The following is a 17,602-nucleotide window of genomic DNA, read 5'->3' as shown; positions in this document are numbered from 1 at the left end:
CTAGGAAAGGCATTACAAAAGGAAGGATACACGTCCATATGGGTTTTCAAAAATCCAGGAATTGAAGGCCACATAGTCCTTGAAATTCTGCATGTCTGACTGTAGCTCCTGGATTTTATTCCTCACTATCCTAGATTGATTGACATAGAAACAGCATTCTTCTTGGAGGAACAGGCAAAGACCACCTTCTTTAGCTGTCAGGACATCCCAACCCCCATCAGTTCTGAAGCACCACAGCTGCCAAAGATCAAGACATTTTTGAAACGGGTGTCATGCTTGGAAGTGAACTTATTATATTGGGTCACGGAAGTCGTTATCCCTGAAATTCCAGTACCAGCACCTATGGCATTTTTGAAAACCGGTGTCATGCTTGGAAGTGAACTTATTATATTGGGTCACTGAAGTCGTTATCCCTGAAATTCCAGTACCAGCACCTATAGCTATTCCTGAAGTGACCAAGAGTGGCACAACCTGAACTTCCCTCTTATGTTGGGCAGCTATCATATCTACAACTGGGATTGGCAGGGGCTCGTTTCCCCGGATTACTCCTAGTTCAGGGAAAAGGAATACCAATGTGCAAACTCCTGACCAGCTGGCAGCTAGGCAATGATACACCTGAGTGCCACAAAGAACTGACATGTTCTGGACTTCAGGGCATTGTGGCAGAGATGAGGTATCAAGAGTTGTGGTTCTATTGCAGTCTCTGGAGCTTGGTGTTCCTACAGAACATGTTCCAGAGGTGTTAAAATAGTTTGCTAGACCACAGACAGTATGTTTGAAGGTCCCATAAAATCTACTGTGCCATTAAGTAGCCATTTGGGGCCATTGTCTAATGGGTATCGAATCCAGACTGTATTGCAGAGGCATACTAATTTTGATGCCCTCTTGTCAGATGTCAACGTCAGAGATTTGAGATTTTCCAGGAGACAACCCAGTGGGGAGCCTGGAGATATGTTCAACAACAACAAAGCACCCATTGGGGAGTTATTGAATTATTTGTCCTGTCATCCTGAGAATAATTCAATAACAAAATTTCAGCCAGGCTCCATGCCCAAGTCATCACCTGGACCCTCTAGAAGCTACGGTGAAAGGGACCTCACCAGAAACCCTTTCTACCTAGGCGTAAGTATTCCTGAATGGCTGCAAGAACCCAGAGGGGGGATGTGAAATCTGCTTTTGAGGGGGTGGTCACCCAAGGGTTGAAGTCCTATCTTGTATGTCAGCTAGGAGGCTGGTCATAAGAACCATGGCTATGAAATGCCAACATCTTAGCCCATAAAAGCTGATCAGGCCCTTTTTGGGAAACTAGGGCCCTCTCCACAAACTGGAGGAAACCCTTACCAATATGCCGATGTTTGTGTGAGAATTTTAGCAATCTGGTAGCAAGAAACATGAAACTGGTCGGTTGGTGTGGGCCCATCCGTCGAAATTACCCAGATGGCAGAAGCTAGGCCACGTGGTGGATGGCTGCAGCAGCAGCTCATGTGGTGGAAGTCTGTGAGTCTGTAGATAGAGGCAGCTGGTGGTGGTCTGTAGCTGCGGTGGCAGAGATCCAGGAGGTGGTGGTGGTGGGTTGTCAGCGACAGCAGTAAGTGCGTGGCGCTGCAGCTGTGTACTGGAGAGGCAGAAGGGCAGGAGAGCGGCGATTCCCAGGTTTGGGGGCCAATCAGTTGTGTTAGAATTGAGGCTTTCATCCGCACAGACCACATCAGGCCAGTATAGTTCCATGTGAGAGATTTATTTTGGGAGAAGAGGGTAAAAGGGGGAAACAGAGATAAAGGGAGAAAAGAGAGAGAGAAAAGAGAGCCATTCTAGACTTCTCAGGAACTTCAGGAGGAGATGTAGTTTAAAGAGACTTGTGGGAGAATCTGGTACCTTCCCAAGCGTGAGGATCACTGGATCAGCAGAAGCAGAAAACTTCTCTTTTTTTGTGAAACAAACAGCCTGAGATTTGACTATCAGTCCAGTGAGCAGAGGAGGCTAATGTGGAGAAGAAGACGGGGAAGGCAGAGTGTAGACGCTGAGAAGGAGAAATCTTGTCTGCTTCGATAGCCTCCATCGATGCTCAAATGTGAAGCAGAAGGCTAGTTACAGAGATTTGTTTTTAACAAAATGACACTCATAAATTCCAGCCACAGTGCATGGAAACCATTGACATGCAATGCAATGATTTAAAAGGTTTGCTTCAATTTGAACAGTCTAAGGCATTTGGACTAAATTAGGCAAGGAACCTGTCTAAGAAAAACTATGGTCTCTGGGCATGCAACTAAGAAAGTCCTGTTGGGACTTACATAATCCTGGAAAAGTCTCTAAATTCAGCCATGCAATTTAGGAATATTTATGGGATTATCTTGTCACACTGACATAATGAGGGCAAGTTAAAACCACAGCATAAATACCTATTTATTGCAAGTTCTGCAAACCTATGCAAAGCATGTGAAAAGTACAGGCTTTCCTGTGATGGGGAGCTGCTAATCACTATTTAAAGTTTTGCAATAAAGATATTGCAAAAACTAAGCTGAAATGTCATGTAGCATCTTTTTGTACAAGTTACGTGTCTAAAAATCACTTCCTTTTATAGTCTTGAATAAATTGTATGGTTCCAATATGAAGTGTGTTTAAGAGTTACACTGACTACTAAAGTATGAACTTTTATTCATACCCCGGGCTAAGACTAGTAAACTTTTTCTAAAAGATACTGCTCTCATGTAAAAAAAAAAAATTGTACATGGATACAGAAATGATGCTGTCCAGTTGACTCCAGTTTGTTTCTAGGGAGATTTTTTTCAAACCTCTGAGGTAAGGGTGCATGCTTCTGCAGACATATAGCTAGGAAGTTTTCTCTTGGCAGTTTAAACAACAGAGCACAGGATAGCTTACACATATTACGTAATCCAGGGGACTGACATGATCAGATGTGGTACAGTAGGCATTGAAGAAAAGAAAACACAAGGTCACATCAAAAAGGTGGGATGTAGTAGACTGGATTCTCTGATACAGATGCTGTAGCCCACCAGAAGCTCAGCGTGTTTATTGCACACAGCTGAACAGGAGGCAGGGTTATACATACACATGAACAAGGAGGCATGGCTGTTCTATGCAGCTGAACAAGAAGGCAGGATTACTATACACACATGAGTAAGGAGGCAGGGACGTCACATACAAACGAATGAGGAGATAAGGGTTATTACATACATATGAACAAGGAGGTGGGGTTATTATATACACATGAACAAGGAAGCAGGGTTATTACAAACATGAATTAGGATGCATTATTACATACACATGAATAAGGAGGCAGATTCAACTAATCTAGGCAGGAGCAGTCTCTGTAGGAAAGCAAGCAGTCTTGTTGTAAACATTTATTTGAGGGGAGAGAGATACAGTAGACACTTTCAGTGTCACCCTTGGTCACAGGAGGCTATGCCATCCTCTGAGCTTCACAAGGAAAAGGCTTTGCCACTCCCATGAGACTTAGACATTGATGTTGAGGCCACATCAACAACAACAACAACAACACACACACACATATGAGACTTCACTTGCTTCCTGCAGGTAGTTATATATTTAGTAGTTTCTTTAGATTATAAATTACTCTTACATGATTAAAACCAAAGGAAACATGCTTTTTCATACTCATTTATCCAAGTGTATTGTCTCTTCCTCACTCTTGTACTGAATACAAGGTTGGTTCTCATACGACCCCTGCCCTCGCAGTTCTGTGGACTGTATCTCCAGTTTCTACGTCTACTAAACAACACTGTCTTTGTTTTTCCACTATATAAGTGAGACCACATTCCGAGTGTTTCCCACTGTCTGTTTATTTTCATATTATCCACAATTCTGCTCTGAGTCTGAACAAGATGAATAGTTGTAATCGTGTTGCCCTGACTTCCCCACCCTCTGCCTTAGACTTGACCTAGGTAATATAGGCATAGACAGAAGACTAAAATACGAAACGAGAGTGAAGTCTGACAGCAGATTTACTGAGCACGGGGGAGATAGGGCCATCCTTGCAAACAGGAGGGCCTGAGTTCAGATTTCCAGCATCCATGCAAAAAGCACTATAGTATACCTTTAGTGCTAGTGCTGGGGACCACGATGGAGACAAGATTATTCCTGGGCCTTACTCACTGATCGGTCTAATCTAAGAATCATGAGTAGCAAAGACCAAATCCATGATTTTCCAGTTAAGCCAAGTTGTATTTTGGGCTTTACCCAGGACTGGCCAGATGGCTGTCTTACCCCAAGTTGAGATTTGAGAGGTTAGCCCTGGCTGGCCAGCCCCTTAAGAACCCTTTTATAGGAGAGGCAAGGTGTTCCCAGGGGCAAGAGAGTTACAAGCAGTTTGCATTAGATCTAAGACACAGGAACTTATTGTTAATTACAAATAGGAACTTTTTTTTTAGAATGTAATAATATTTATTTCAAAGTAGTGGCACATAATGAGGCACAAATGAGTGGAAGACTTGTACACTTGCAATTAGGGAAGACACAGTTGTGTGAGGCACATCCTATGGCATAGATGAAATAAAGGTGCCAACTTGCAAAAAAAAAAAAAACTAAACAAAATGTGACCTTGGATAGTTCTGTTCACAAAATAAGTCAGTTTTGATTCTATAAGGAGACAGGTAAGAAATACCTTCTATTTCTGAAGGAACTTCTTGTCCTTATCAATAATCTGATTTGTAATAGACTTTTGCTTTGATATTTGGTAAATTGTGATACATGGAAAAGGTATTTATTATACCTTAACACAGATTAATAATAGAGAAATAGATCAATTTTTTAATTGGTTAAATTTTAATTGGTTTAATTAATTTTTTAATGGTTTGCATGTAAAAATAACAATACATACAATTACTGTTTTATTTTTTTCCCTTTTTTTTAAACTTTTAATTTGCAAGTACTTAGCATAAGAAAAATAGCAAGTTATTCTTAACAGTCTTAATTGGAAGCAGAACCCTTAACCTGCGAGGTGTATTGTTCCTATTTTGGTCTCATACTAGCCAATCAGGGGGTCAAGGAGCAGTTCAATGACAGTCACTGTCTCAAAAAATTACAGAGAGAGTAGTAGAGAAGAGACATGTGACACTGGCTTCTGGCACACACATACGCACATACACACACATACATACACACATACATACACACATACACACACACACACACACACATGCACACACACATACATACACACATAAACACACACACACATACATACACACACACACACATACACACACACATACATACACACATACACACACACACACATACATACACACATACACACACACACACACATACACACACACATACACACACACATACATACACACACACACACACATACATACACACATACACACACACACATACATACACACACACATACACACACACATACATACACACATACACACACACACACATACATACACACATACACACACACATACACACACACATACATACACACACACACACACACATACATACACACATACACACACACACACACATACATACACACACACACACACACACACACACACACACACACACACACACACCTGGTTTCTCCCAGGTAGGCTGAAACCACTTGGCTAAATTATGTACCAAAGAGTCCATTTTCTACCGGGCCCCATCTAATTATCTACTTCTAATGGGTCTCAGTGTCTGTTTCTCCACTTTTATTTCCTTTAACCTTCTAAATTCTCCTGAATTACCCACTGGAGTGGGACATTTTTTCCCTTTAGAGACCTCATTTAATACAACTTTAAAGTGACATCTGCAGAATGAATGATGGCACCAGAAAAATTTATTAAAAAGATAGAAAATAATTTCCCATCATTCTGGAGTCTGAAGAATAAAAGTTTAAGATATGAGTACTCCCAACATATACTTCATAGTTGGATACCTTTAGCCATGTCCTCTACCAGCCCATGGTAAGTGGGCAAGAAAGACCCAACAAACATCAGTAACTTAGGGCACTAACTCTCCATGAAGGGCAGAATCTTCACGAAATAGCCAAACCAAAGGCCACACTTCTCAACACCATCAGATTGGAGTAAAAACTCAACAGATAAATGTACTAGAAGACAAGGAGGTCGAACTAGAGCAAGCCTTGATGCTGCACATTTCTTTCATTTATCTGATTCTTGAGTTTCAAAGGCTGTTTATATCACAATACCATGTCGGTCTGGTTTCTCATGGCAGCAAATCAAGAGAAGTACTACAGTAGAGATACTAAATTCTCCTTTTAAAACATTCACTGGGAAATAAATTGGTACAAGCCATAATGCCTTGGGCCCACAGAGCATTTTACAGCTTGTTAAATCCCCTCACAGACATTGACTCACTTAAAACCCAAGTGTAGAAATAATGAAAAAGGCAAAATATTGACTTTTCACTTTGCAGCTTGAGTAGAATGTTTTATGTCTTCAAAACTATCTGGGTAGGTATCTATCTCCCTATTTGTGACTGCATATAAAGTCAATGCAAGTGTAAAGTGCCACTGTGGGAATTTAGGAAATTATAGTTCTTTCTCTAAATTTCAAAGACACAATCTAAGTATGCTATGAAGTATAGCTACAGTGTTGCCTAGATTCTAAAATTCCTAATGAATATTCCTACACCTAATGAATATTGCAACACCTACAGGCCTTGCAATAGAGTTGGGGAAGCAACTTGTATACTATCATTTTCTCACTTATTATTTAAAAAAAAGATCACCCCTTACCCCTAAAGATTGTAGCTTAAAATATTAACTACTATTATCTATTTTGAAAAAATTTTGTGAGCCAGGGTTTTGTATATGACTTGGTTAGACAGTTGTGGCTTAGAACTTCTCTGGTGGGTGTTCATCTTATCTTGATAAGTTGGACATTTCACCCTGGGAAGCTCATTCACATAGCTGCAAGTTGGCATTGGCCAATGAGTAACTCTCCATATTGGTGCCTCCATCGTGCTACATGAGTCTACTTATGCTGTATCTCCCAGCATGTCCAAAGCAGACAATGTCGAAACTGCAATGTGCTTTATAAGTGACCTAGTCAAAGAGACACAACATGTCACTCCTGCTATTCTACTGGTCACCATGTCCAGCCCTGATGCAATACAGAAGTTTAGTCCATAGATGTGTGAGTATTGGAAGTCAACAAAACAATAGTTACATTAGGGATCCTAATAAGGGTTACTGAGACATGCTGTTTTGGTACCAGAGAGAGAGATCAGGGAGGTTAGGGATAGGAGTAAGTAGACTAAGATGATAAAGCACTACTGAATTTAGGAACTGAAGGATGAAAAGTTTGTGCCTGTGCAGAGATCATGACACGGAACAAGAACTTCCTAGAACATAGAGCAAAGAGAGGTACCTGGCTAGGCTGTGTTTGACTGCTGCAGAGAACATCTCTAAATGTTACAGTAGCAGGTTTGAGATTAAACAGAAGCCAAACTGGGAATCAAAATCTCATACACATCAACAGCAAAGCAGATGGCTAGCTAATTTGATGAGGTGCCTACTATAAAATTAGATCTGGTTAAGGAGTCATTCTATTGGGATGGCTTAAGAGTCATTGCAGATATTTAATTTGTGAGTGGTAGTGAAGAAAATGGGGGTATTTAAGATGTTTTGGAAGAATATACCATAGACGGTACCTGAACAGAGCCCAAATGGGATCTCTGTCACGTAGACAATGGGGCTACTAAAGGCTAAAGGCAAGCTACATTTAATATGTCTTTGTGCTCAGTAGCAGAGGAAAGACAAGAAATGATGATTAACGATGAGCAGGATGGAGAAGTGAAAAAGCGAGAGAGTTGTTAAAACTCAGTTTTTATTTGCAGCACCAATTTCTGTCTGTGTCACACATCTCTTGTCACGCTATTCATTTCAGAAAATGATGTTAAGGGTAATTCTTTTTGCAAACAGTACATTTCACACACTTGGCTATTCCTCTGTGATGACATCATGATTCAAACTCTATCAACAAATGAGAATCTAGAAAGGAGTATATATGAGGTAGGGGAAGCTTGTTCAATTGTAGGTATGTAGAATGCTTAATCTGTGACATGAACTAGTGGAAACCTTTCTCTATGAAAAAGTGTGTGATTAAATACCAAAAATAACTTCAGTAATTGTCACTGTGGTAGTTTGAATGTGCTTGGCCCATGGGAAGTGGCAATATTAGTAGGTGTGGCCTTGTAGTAGTAGATGTGGCCTTGTTGGAGAAAGTCTATCACCATGGGGTTGAGCTGTGAAGTTCTAACCAGTGTGGAAGAAACAGTTCTCTCCTGGCTGCCTTCAGATCAAGATGAAGAACTCAGCCCATTCTCTAGCACCATGTCTGCCTGCATCCTTCTATGCTTCCTGCTTTGATGATAGTGGATTAAAATTCTGAATCTGTAAGCCAGCTCCAATTAAATATTTGCCTTTATAAGAGTTGCCTTGGTCATAGTGTCTCTTCATAACAACTAAGAGAGAAGTTGGTGCCAGGCATTGTCGTATTGCTGTGATAGACCTCACCATGTTATTTGGAGGAATGTGGATTTGGGGACTTTGGATTTGGGAAGCAGTGGGTTGCTTTGAGTGGGGTTAACTGGACTATTCTAGTAGGAGTATGGGGGACATTGACGCTGAGGGTGATTTGAACTGTGGAATCCTATCTCTAGAGGTTTCAGAGGAGAAGAGTTTTAGATGTGACTTAATGACTGTTTTTGTGAGGAATGTGGCTGTTTTTATTCCCTTGTCTGAAAAGGTGGCCTGAGGCTAAGGTGAAGAGAGTGACCTTGCATTGACAAAAGGAGGTATCAGAACAACCCAGTCTAGACTGTGATGTGGTTTATTCTCATAAAGAGCATTTTGATTAAGTATAGCAATCTTAGAAAGGAAAAACACAAAATGTATGGTTCAAAGAGTAAAGGGACACCAGGAAGTAGAATTGGAGTTGAACCCTGTGTTCAAGGAGACAGATTAAGAGAGTGGTGACTTCAGGGTAAGATCGCACCCTACCAAGCATAATTCAAACCATCACATTCTTTTGATTCCAAGGCCAAACAAAATTACTATTGCAACTTGTTTTCTTTATCAGGTAGCGACCTTGCATCATGAATGTAGAAAATGTCAGGTCTTCTTATAATGCTAATAGATATTTCTCAATATGTTCATTTTTTAAAAAATGCAGATCCCACATGCAATTCTCCATGGCATTGCTCCCAGCATAATGACTTGATGGATTTAAAGATGGAAACAATCATCAACAAGACATATTTGCTAAATATCTCATTACACAAAGAGCTGAGCCATAATTACTTGGAACAGCTCAAATGCACACTCAGGCAAACAGGATCAGTTTTTACAATATCAGTGAGGGTGGTAAATGTGATGGAGACCATCAGAAGAAATCAATTACGTCTGGAAATGTACAGCAATGGGATAAAAGGATGCTCAAAATGACTTAGAAGGTAGAATACTGCACTGCCTAGGATTTTAAAATAATTTTGTTATAAAAATTCAATCATAAACATAAAGCCTACTGCACTACAACCATCTATAGAAATCATTGACATGTGTATGCCAGGCATTATATGCCAGTACACAATGAGGATTTAAAAAAAATCCTATTCAGGGGCAAGATGATATTTAAGCTAATTGGTGTGCATTTCAGGGTCTTGGCTCTTTCTCCAATCTCAGGATGTTACAGCCTTTAAACAAAATCTGACCTAACATAACAGATTTTTTTTTTCTTCAGAAATCCTTGTGCACACACATTAATTTGATTCTACACAGAAGAGGAAGTATCATGGAAAATGAATATATAATTAGATATCAGGCATATGAAATACACATTTATAAAAGATATTTTGGGTGTATGAATACACGGGTCTGATATATTACAGACATCATATAGAAGCTTCTCAAATCAGATGCCAATATGAATATGTGGGAAGAAAGAGCAAGGAGGTCTGTAGTGTGTCAACTGAGTCTGCATTAATGTGGCGATGCTGGTTCTTTGACTCTTTCTGTGTTTAGCATTGGCCTTAACACAAGATTATGGTTTGGACTTGTGAATGAGGTTACAGCCTGTGAGGGATGTGAGTCATGTCTGATATCTGTTTGATGTCTTCGTGGAGCCTAGAACTGCACTCAGGACATCATCAGAACTAGGAATGTATTTGATGAGAGGTTCCCTGTGTTGCCTAAGCTTCAGATGGCTCCCATTTCTCATACATCCCATGGCTCCTATCACCAGAGAGAAATGTATAACTTCTGTCATAACTGTCATACTTAGCAAATGAGCAGCCTGTTGTGCTTGTCACACTTACAGGGTTCAGGAAATACGTTTTCAAAATAGGCCTGAAATGATAGGTTTTGCCTGTAACTGTTGCCAAGGCAACAGAAGAAAGGGAAGACAACTCTGCTAGCTGGCTACTATCTTAGTATGTTTCTGTTTTGTTTTGAGTCCTTCCTTAATGTTCTACCATTTGCTTCAATCATAGTAGTCAAGGAGGATTCTATGTCAATTTAGATATCCTAGAAAGTAACCAGAGCTTTTATCTCTATATCTTACCTAATTTCTATTTTACTATGTTTGGTGAGATCAATAGTGTGTATAGAGAAGGAATTGCATAAGCATAATGCAGTTCATTGGGGAACAACATCTTACAGTTTGAAGGTCACTGCACTGGATCGGTTGTAATAAAATGATGCTGTTAAATATGGAGTATGTCTAGTCTAGTGGGAGACCTTGGGTGTCAAGGAGAAAGTTTTGCTAAAAACTTAGCTATATGGCTGTATTTCACAGCATGATTCACAATTAAGAGCAAAGAACAGGCCAAATTATTTTCAAAAGCATTCATGGGGACCATTAAGGGTTTATGACAACATTATTTAATGAATACTTAAGTTTTACTATGCTGTTTGAGATAATCTATATCCCATAAAGTGAACTTGAAGGTAAGAAAAGATAGTGTCCTATGCTGTATCCCCATCAGATCCTAGCAGAAGACCTCAAAGTCACATGGCCCATGTTCCAGCATATGCTAGCATCTCTTCTGCAGATCCTCTAAGAGAACTGTCCCCACTAAAAGGGACCATGTGACATTCTGGAAATGGGCCACAGTGCAATGAAACTTCATAGAAGATGAAAGTTGGTGAAATTAATGCTACCTACTTACCTATATTGAGACAAAGGTAACTCCCTTTCATTTCTGTCCACCAGTCATAACTAGAAGAGATCTTGGCTACACAACCAGTATGTTTTCATATAAAAAAACTTAATGGTAGACTGAATCATTTACATATTTATTTCCTTCTAGTCTTAGGCCTCTAAAATGGAAAACTGGCAAAGGTTAATAGGATTCTGTGGCAATCTCTCTACTTTCCATTTTTTCCTCTCAAGGCCCCCTGATTTCTACTAGAGATTGGTCAGGTAGGAGACATGGATTCATAGGCAGAATGAGACACAAAGAAACAATAAGCCGAGAAGAGCTATGGTGGGCAGTTAAGGTGGACACAGAGAGTGACAAGACATTTTCAGTGGAAGAAAGTTCAGTGGAGAGAATGACAGTATGAAGTGGGTTTGAGGAGAAAAATGCTATCCAGAAGAATCAAGCCTCAAGAATCAAGAGGTAATCCTCTTGTACAAAGCTAGAACGACTCCTAACCTACCCTGTCCATAGCAAGCTCTAACTTCACACAAACCCCAGATGGATGGCCACTCCCAATCATTTGCCTCTATGCCTCATCAATTCTGTTTTTCTAAGCCCCCTTGGATTCCTTGGAACCCATCTATCTCTGCTTGATTTTGGAACTGCATACATGAGTGCTCTCATCTACCTGAGATACAGATATGGTGGCAAAGAATTTCATAGAGCTCATTTGATTTTTTTAAAAATTATTTACCATATAAGTTGGTATGTTGTTCTCTCAGTCTTCTAAATATCTGCAGGTTTTGTTTGTTTGCTAGTTCTCTTTGGTCTCCTGGAAAAAGAACCATATTTCAAAATATTAGGAATAGGAGTCAGGCCTTCTCTTTTGTCCTCCTTCATTGAAGCTTCAACCAACATTACGGCAGAGAGAATCTCACACTGACATCTTAAACACTCATTGATACATCCTCCCTTGCTTTTCCAAATCCTTTGAACCACAGGACCAGTTTGGATATGTGATAAATTATGTTGATTGTAAAAGTGACAGGTTTTAGAGTCACTAGCGAAACTCTCACATGTATCGGTGAAGGAGTTTCCCCAGGGGACTTTAACTGAACTGGAAAGATCCATCTCTCTTTTAGTTTCTCTGCTTATCCCATCTCTAAAGACATATATGAATGCACAAACCTTGCTATATACATGTATACAAAATGAAAACAGCAAGGAGTATTAAAAACACTAGCAATGAATTCAGGCTCCCTTCCATTTCAGAGTTTTACTCACCTAAATTAATCTCAGAGTTGAAGAGTTCCTTGGCTTCCTCAAAGAGATGGCACTGTCTATCAACTTAGGTATTGGCCTGAAGGACTAAAGGGGAAGAAGAAAAGCTGAGCACCTGCGTTCATCTCTCTGTGCTTCCTGACAGAGGACACACTGTGCCCATCTGCCTCAGTCTCCTACCACCATGCCTTCCTTGCCCTGATGGACTGCATTCCTTCTTAAAAATCTTCTCCCCTTTTAAGTTGCCTCTTGTTGAGGAGTTTGTCACAGCAAAGAAAAGAGTAATTGATATGAATTCTGATAGCTAAATTTTGGACAGCAAGTCTTTCCTCCATCACATTCCATGCCATCCTTTCTCCTCATTGGTCTTCCTTTCTTTCTGGCCTAGCTACCACATCAAGCTCTTCTCAACCTACTGTTTCTTTGTGACTCATTCTAGAAAGTTCTGTAATGGCTTCCTACAGCTTCAAAAGGCTTATTCGTTTAAACAAAACAAAACACCTTATTTTACTTTATTCCCTCTCTACTCTGTATCTTCCATTGTTTTTTGTTACCTATAGGATATGGGTCATGGGTTCCTTCAGTTGTCTCTTTCCTTTGTTATTGACTGGAACTCTGGCCATCCTGTACTTTATAATCACCAAGTGCTTTCTGAATTCCTTATAGAGGGTCCAGCACAATTTTGGAAGACAGAGGAAATGTCAACATTAGAGAGATTTAAAATTCAACCTCATAGAATTCAATTTCTGCCATTTGAGGCAGCACATAAAAGAGAGTGAAGAAGATAGTCCTCTGTGTGCGTGCTCTGCCAATGTGCTAAGATAATTTTCATAAGATTGTGAGAAATTCTAAAATCCCCTTGGCATGTAATATCTTCTCATCTTGTTCACAGAAATATCTGTTTTACATGGTGTTAGGCATACTAAGTCAACAGATATACCACCTGAAACCTGAACTCACAAACTTTCCCTGAATATGTACTTGAGACATTTTAAATTTCAAGTTTATGCATACCCATCATATTATTTTACTTCTACTGGTATCTAAGACTGATACATCATTTCAAATTGTTGGGTCAAAAATCTCTTGCAGGTTGTAGTGTGCACCCAGTTAATCTCAGCACTTAGGAGGCAGAGGTCCCAGGCGGTGGTGGCACACGCCTTTAATCCCCAGCACTTGGGAGGCAGAGGCAGATGGATTTCTGAGTTCGAGGCCAACCTGGTCTACAGAATGAGTTCCAGGACAGCCAGGGCTATATAGAGAAAACCTGTCTCAGGAAAAAAAGGAGGAGGCAGAGGCGTAGCAATATTTTCTATATATAATATAATATTTTCTCTATATAAATCCCAGCAGCTGGTTTCTGCTACCACCCCAATGGGTTTTTATTCCTGAATGATATACACACACAGCCTTTATATTTTGATAAGTCCTAAACAGGGCAACAGCTGGACCACTTCCTAACTTCCATGAGATAAATCTACCTCCTGCCAATAAACTCAAGTTTATAATTAATAAATTCTATATTTTTACCTTGGCTTGTGGTGGACCCTGAGGGCTGCCCAACTGGGCTGCACTCTTCCAGCTCCTTCACATGCTGACTCCCTGTCCTCCACTCTTCTCAGGCATGGTGTCTCTCCTCTCCTTCTCCTGGAATGGTAAATCTCCTCCTTCTCTCCCTTCTTTTGGTCCCAAGCCAGGGAATCCTAAAAGTCCTGCCTCTGTCTGCACTGTTCAACCATTGGCTGCCAGCACCTTTATTTACCAATCAGAACCAACTGGGGATAGGATCTCTCAGTGTATTAAGTGCAGATACTCATTTAAGCAGTACTGGGGACCAAAATTAACATTATGATACAAGCAACCTTAGGCCAAACCTACTATACAGAGACAGGTAAATCTCTATGAATTCAAGGCAAGACTAACCTACATAGGAAATCCAAGCCAGCAAGGTCTACAGAGTGTCTACATAAGAAAGAAAAGAAAAGAAAGAAAGAAAAAAAGAAGAAAGAAAGAAAGAAGATAAGGAGATAGAGAGAGAGGGGGAGAAAGAAAGAGAGAAAGAAAGCAAGAAAGAGAGAAAGAAAGAAAGAGAGAAAGAAAGAAAGGAAGAAAGAAAATAAGAAAGAAAGAGAGAAGGAGAGAAAGAAAGAAAGAAAATAAGAAAGAAGGAAAGAGAGAAGTAAAGAGAGAGAAAGAAAGAAAATAAGAAAGAAAGAAAATAAGAAAGAAAGAAAGAAAGAGAGAGAAGTAAAAAGAGAGAAAGGAAGAAAGAAAGAAAGAAAGGAAGGAAGGAAGGAAGAAAGAAAGGAAGGAAGGAAAGAAAGAAGAAAGAATGTTCTTATTTGTTTCCATCTTTTCCAACATATAGACTTACCAAGTTTCCAGAGCTGTGTGGTGATGACAGTGATATTAACGATAACTTCCATTTGTGTTTCATGTCACAAAATGCTGTCGTGTACATTGTGTTGCTTCCAAAAATGCACTGTGAATCTTCTGATAGCTTTGTTTCTGGCCTATCTTCTGGAGTCATAATAGCCTCCATACCTCCCAGGAGTTCGATCAACAGACACTCCACAGAGAGCAACCCACTTTCTCAACACTCGGTCACTCCCAACGTTCCTAACTGCCTAGGCTTCTATACAATTTTGTTTGTATTCAATGACCTAGCTACAAAGCTAATGATCTGGTCTTTCTTCCTTCCTTTCTTCCTTTCTTTCTTTCTTTCTTCCTTTCTTCTTTTCTTTCTTTCTTCTTTCTTTCTTTCTTTCTTAATTTCTTCCTTTCTTTCTTTCTTCCTTCCTTGCTTTCTTTCTCCTTTCTTTCTTTCTTTCTTCCTTCCTTCCTTCCTTTCTTTCTTTCTTTCTTTCTTTCTTTCCCCCTCCTTTCCTCCTTCCCTTCCTCCCTCCCTTTATCCTTCCCTCCCTCCCTCCCTCCCTCCCTACCTTCCTTCCTTCCTTCCTTCCTTCCTTCCTTCCTTCCTTCCTTCCTTCCTTCCTTGCTATTTGAGAAATGGCCTCAATTATTGCCTGGAAGTTGCTATATAACCCAAGGCTAGCCTCAGACACACTACGAGCAATCTCCTGCCTCAGCCTCCAAAGTGATGGGATTTTAGGCATGAGTCACCTTGCCTGGTTTGGTCTCCCCTGTTCCTTTACCTTATCCTACAGAACTGAAAAGGTTGCTAGCTTCTGAAGCCTGGCTTTGTCAAAAAAAAAAAAAAAAAAAAAAAAAAAAAAAAAAAAAAAAAAAAAAAAGGTTAGACTGATTGTGCTATGGCCTTTGTCTGCTGAGGAATGTTTTCACAGCCCACTTGAAGCTGCCAAGCAGCAAATCATAGCCCTTCCCCATAAACTCAGAACATGAGCCATCACAGCAATGGGCAGGAAGAGGAGCACTCTTAGCCATCCAGTTTAGAGACCCTAAATGGATCACACTCTTCTTCCCACATGAATAGGTGTTTGAATACAAGCGCCTCACTGAAGTATGGACATCACTCTGAAAGCAGGCAGCTTGTGGGTCTCTTTTAGAGACTCACAACCTTCTTAGTTAGTTTTCATGTGCATTTGGTGTCTATACAAAATAAAGTGTACGTTCTAACAACTGTGATAATTTTAAACTTGGAACTGTGAGGCAATATTAAACAAGCCTGATCCCATAGCTTGAAGTTTCCACAATGATGTATTTATGTACACGTTCATGTGTGTATGTGCTTGTGTACATGTGTTTGTATGTGTGTGAAGGCGAGAAGTCAACATCAATTCTCTTCTTCATCTGCTCTTTACCTTATTCACTGGGACAAACCTTTTACTGAACTTAGAAAATCATTAACTCTGCTAGACTGGCTGGCCAGAATCCCCAGGGAGCCTCCTGTCTTCACTTCCCCTCTCCTTAGAAAACAGGGACACACGACTGTGCCAGGGCTCTTTAGTGTGGGTTCTGGGGCCCGAATTCATCTCTTTATGCTTGGGCCTCAAGTGCTGTGGAAGTTCCGTCAATTCCCCAGTCTACAATGTTCTTCCTTAAGTATACTCTGCCTCTTCTACTGTGAATCTGTTTTCTGTAATACTATGTATATAATTTTCATTTTTTAAAAATTGGATATTTTATTTATTTACATTTCAAGTGTTATCCCCTTTCCTGGTTTCCCCTGTGTAAATCCCCTATCCCATCCCCCCTTACCCTGCTTCTATTAGGGTGCTCCCTCACCAACCCACCCACTCCAGCCTCACTGCCCTAGCATTCCTCTACACTGGGGCATCAAGCCTTCATAGGACCAAGGGCCTCCTCACCCCTTCATAAGTGAGGGGACTGAAGGCCCCTTCAGCTCCTTCAGTCCTTCCCCTAACTCCTCCATTGGGGTCCCTGTGCTCAGTCCAATGGTTGGCTTCAAGCATCTGCATTTGTATTTCCATTTAAAAAAAAAAAAACAAAAACAAATTCTTCCTATTAGTCTGAAGTAGAACACATTCAGCAACAAGACAGTAACTGACCTCCAAAAATTAAAAACCAAGAAAAAAAACCCACAAGGGCAGAGAGATTCTAAAAATTAAAATTGAATAAGGAGATGGCAGATCACTAGGGGCTGTCTCAATGGAAAAAGTTTGTACACGGTGCTTTTAGTCGGACAGGGGTATTTACATCCGGAGTAAGTCCTCCCATATTTCCTGAGAGTGAGCTTGCAGATTGTTTGTACTTACAAGTTTAAAGTATTGCAAGATGCACTTTTAAGTCACTACTACATAGGTGATTCATTACAAAACAGGGAAATCAGTAAAATTTGAATGTGATTTATTTTATGGGTTGATAATACATATAAATTTATTTCTTTTTTATTACTCTATTCCCAGAGCAAGCTTATCTTGTAGAAAGAAAGAAAAAATGATTTTTATAAAAATTCTATAAACTGAGTTCCTGGCTAAGGCTGTAGCTCAGTGGGCAAAGTGCTGCCATGCAAGTGTGAGCCATGTGAACGCCGGGTATGCATTGCAGCCTGTCTGTAAGTATAGAGGCCAGAGAGAGAGACAGGGTATCCTCTGAGCATCTTGGCTAAAGCCAGACCACTTAGACTAGGAGTGCTGTGTTTAACTGAGAGAACCTGTCTTCATGTAAAAGGTAGAGAGCGCGGTCCAGGAGGACCTCTGACATCATCCTTAGGCTTCAACATGCATGT

General features: G+C 40.2%; 1 long non-coding RNA gene across 1 annotated transcript; it reads right to left on the bottom strand.

Moving 5' to 3' along the window:
- Positions 1-11,926: 11,926 nt before the first annotated feature.
- Positions 11,927-14,988, bottom strand: LOC116097674. Its single transcript, XR_004121513.1, has 3 exons — positions 14,807-14,988; positions 12,436-12,519; positions 11,927-11,983 (listed from the first exon to the last, which is right to left on the bottom strand). It is a non-coding gene; the product is annotated as an uncharacterized LOC116097674 (long non-coding RNA).
- Positions 14,989-17,602: the final 2,614 nt, after the last annotated feature.

This window comes from Mastomys coucha, unplaced genomic scaffold (assembly GCF_008632895.1).
Source record: "Mastomys coucha isolate ucsf_1 unplaced genomic scaffold, UCSF_Mcou_1 pScaffold2, whole genome shotgun sequence".
NCBI classification, from domain to species: Eukaryota; Metazoa; Chordata; class Mammalia; order Rodentia; family Muridae; genus Mastomys; species Mastomys coucha.
Note: the sequence above shows the minus strand (reverse complement) of the source record. Positions and strands in the feature narration are given on the sequence as shown.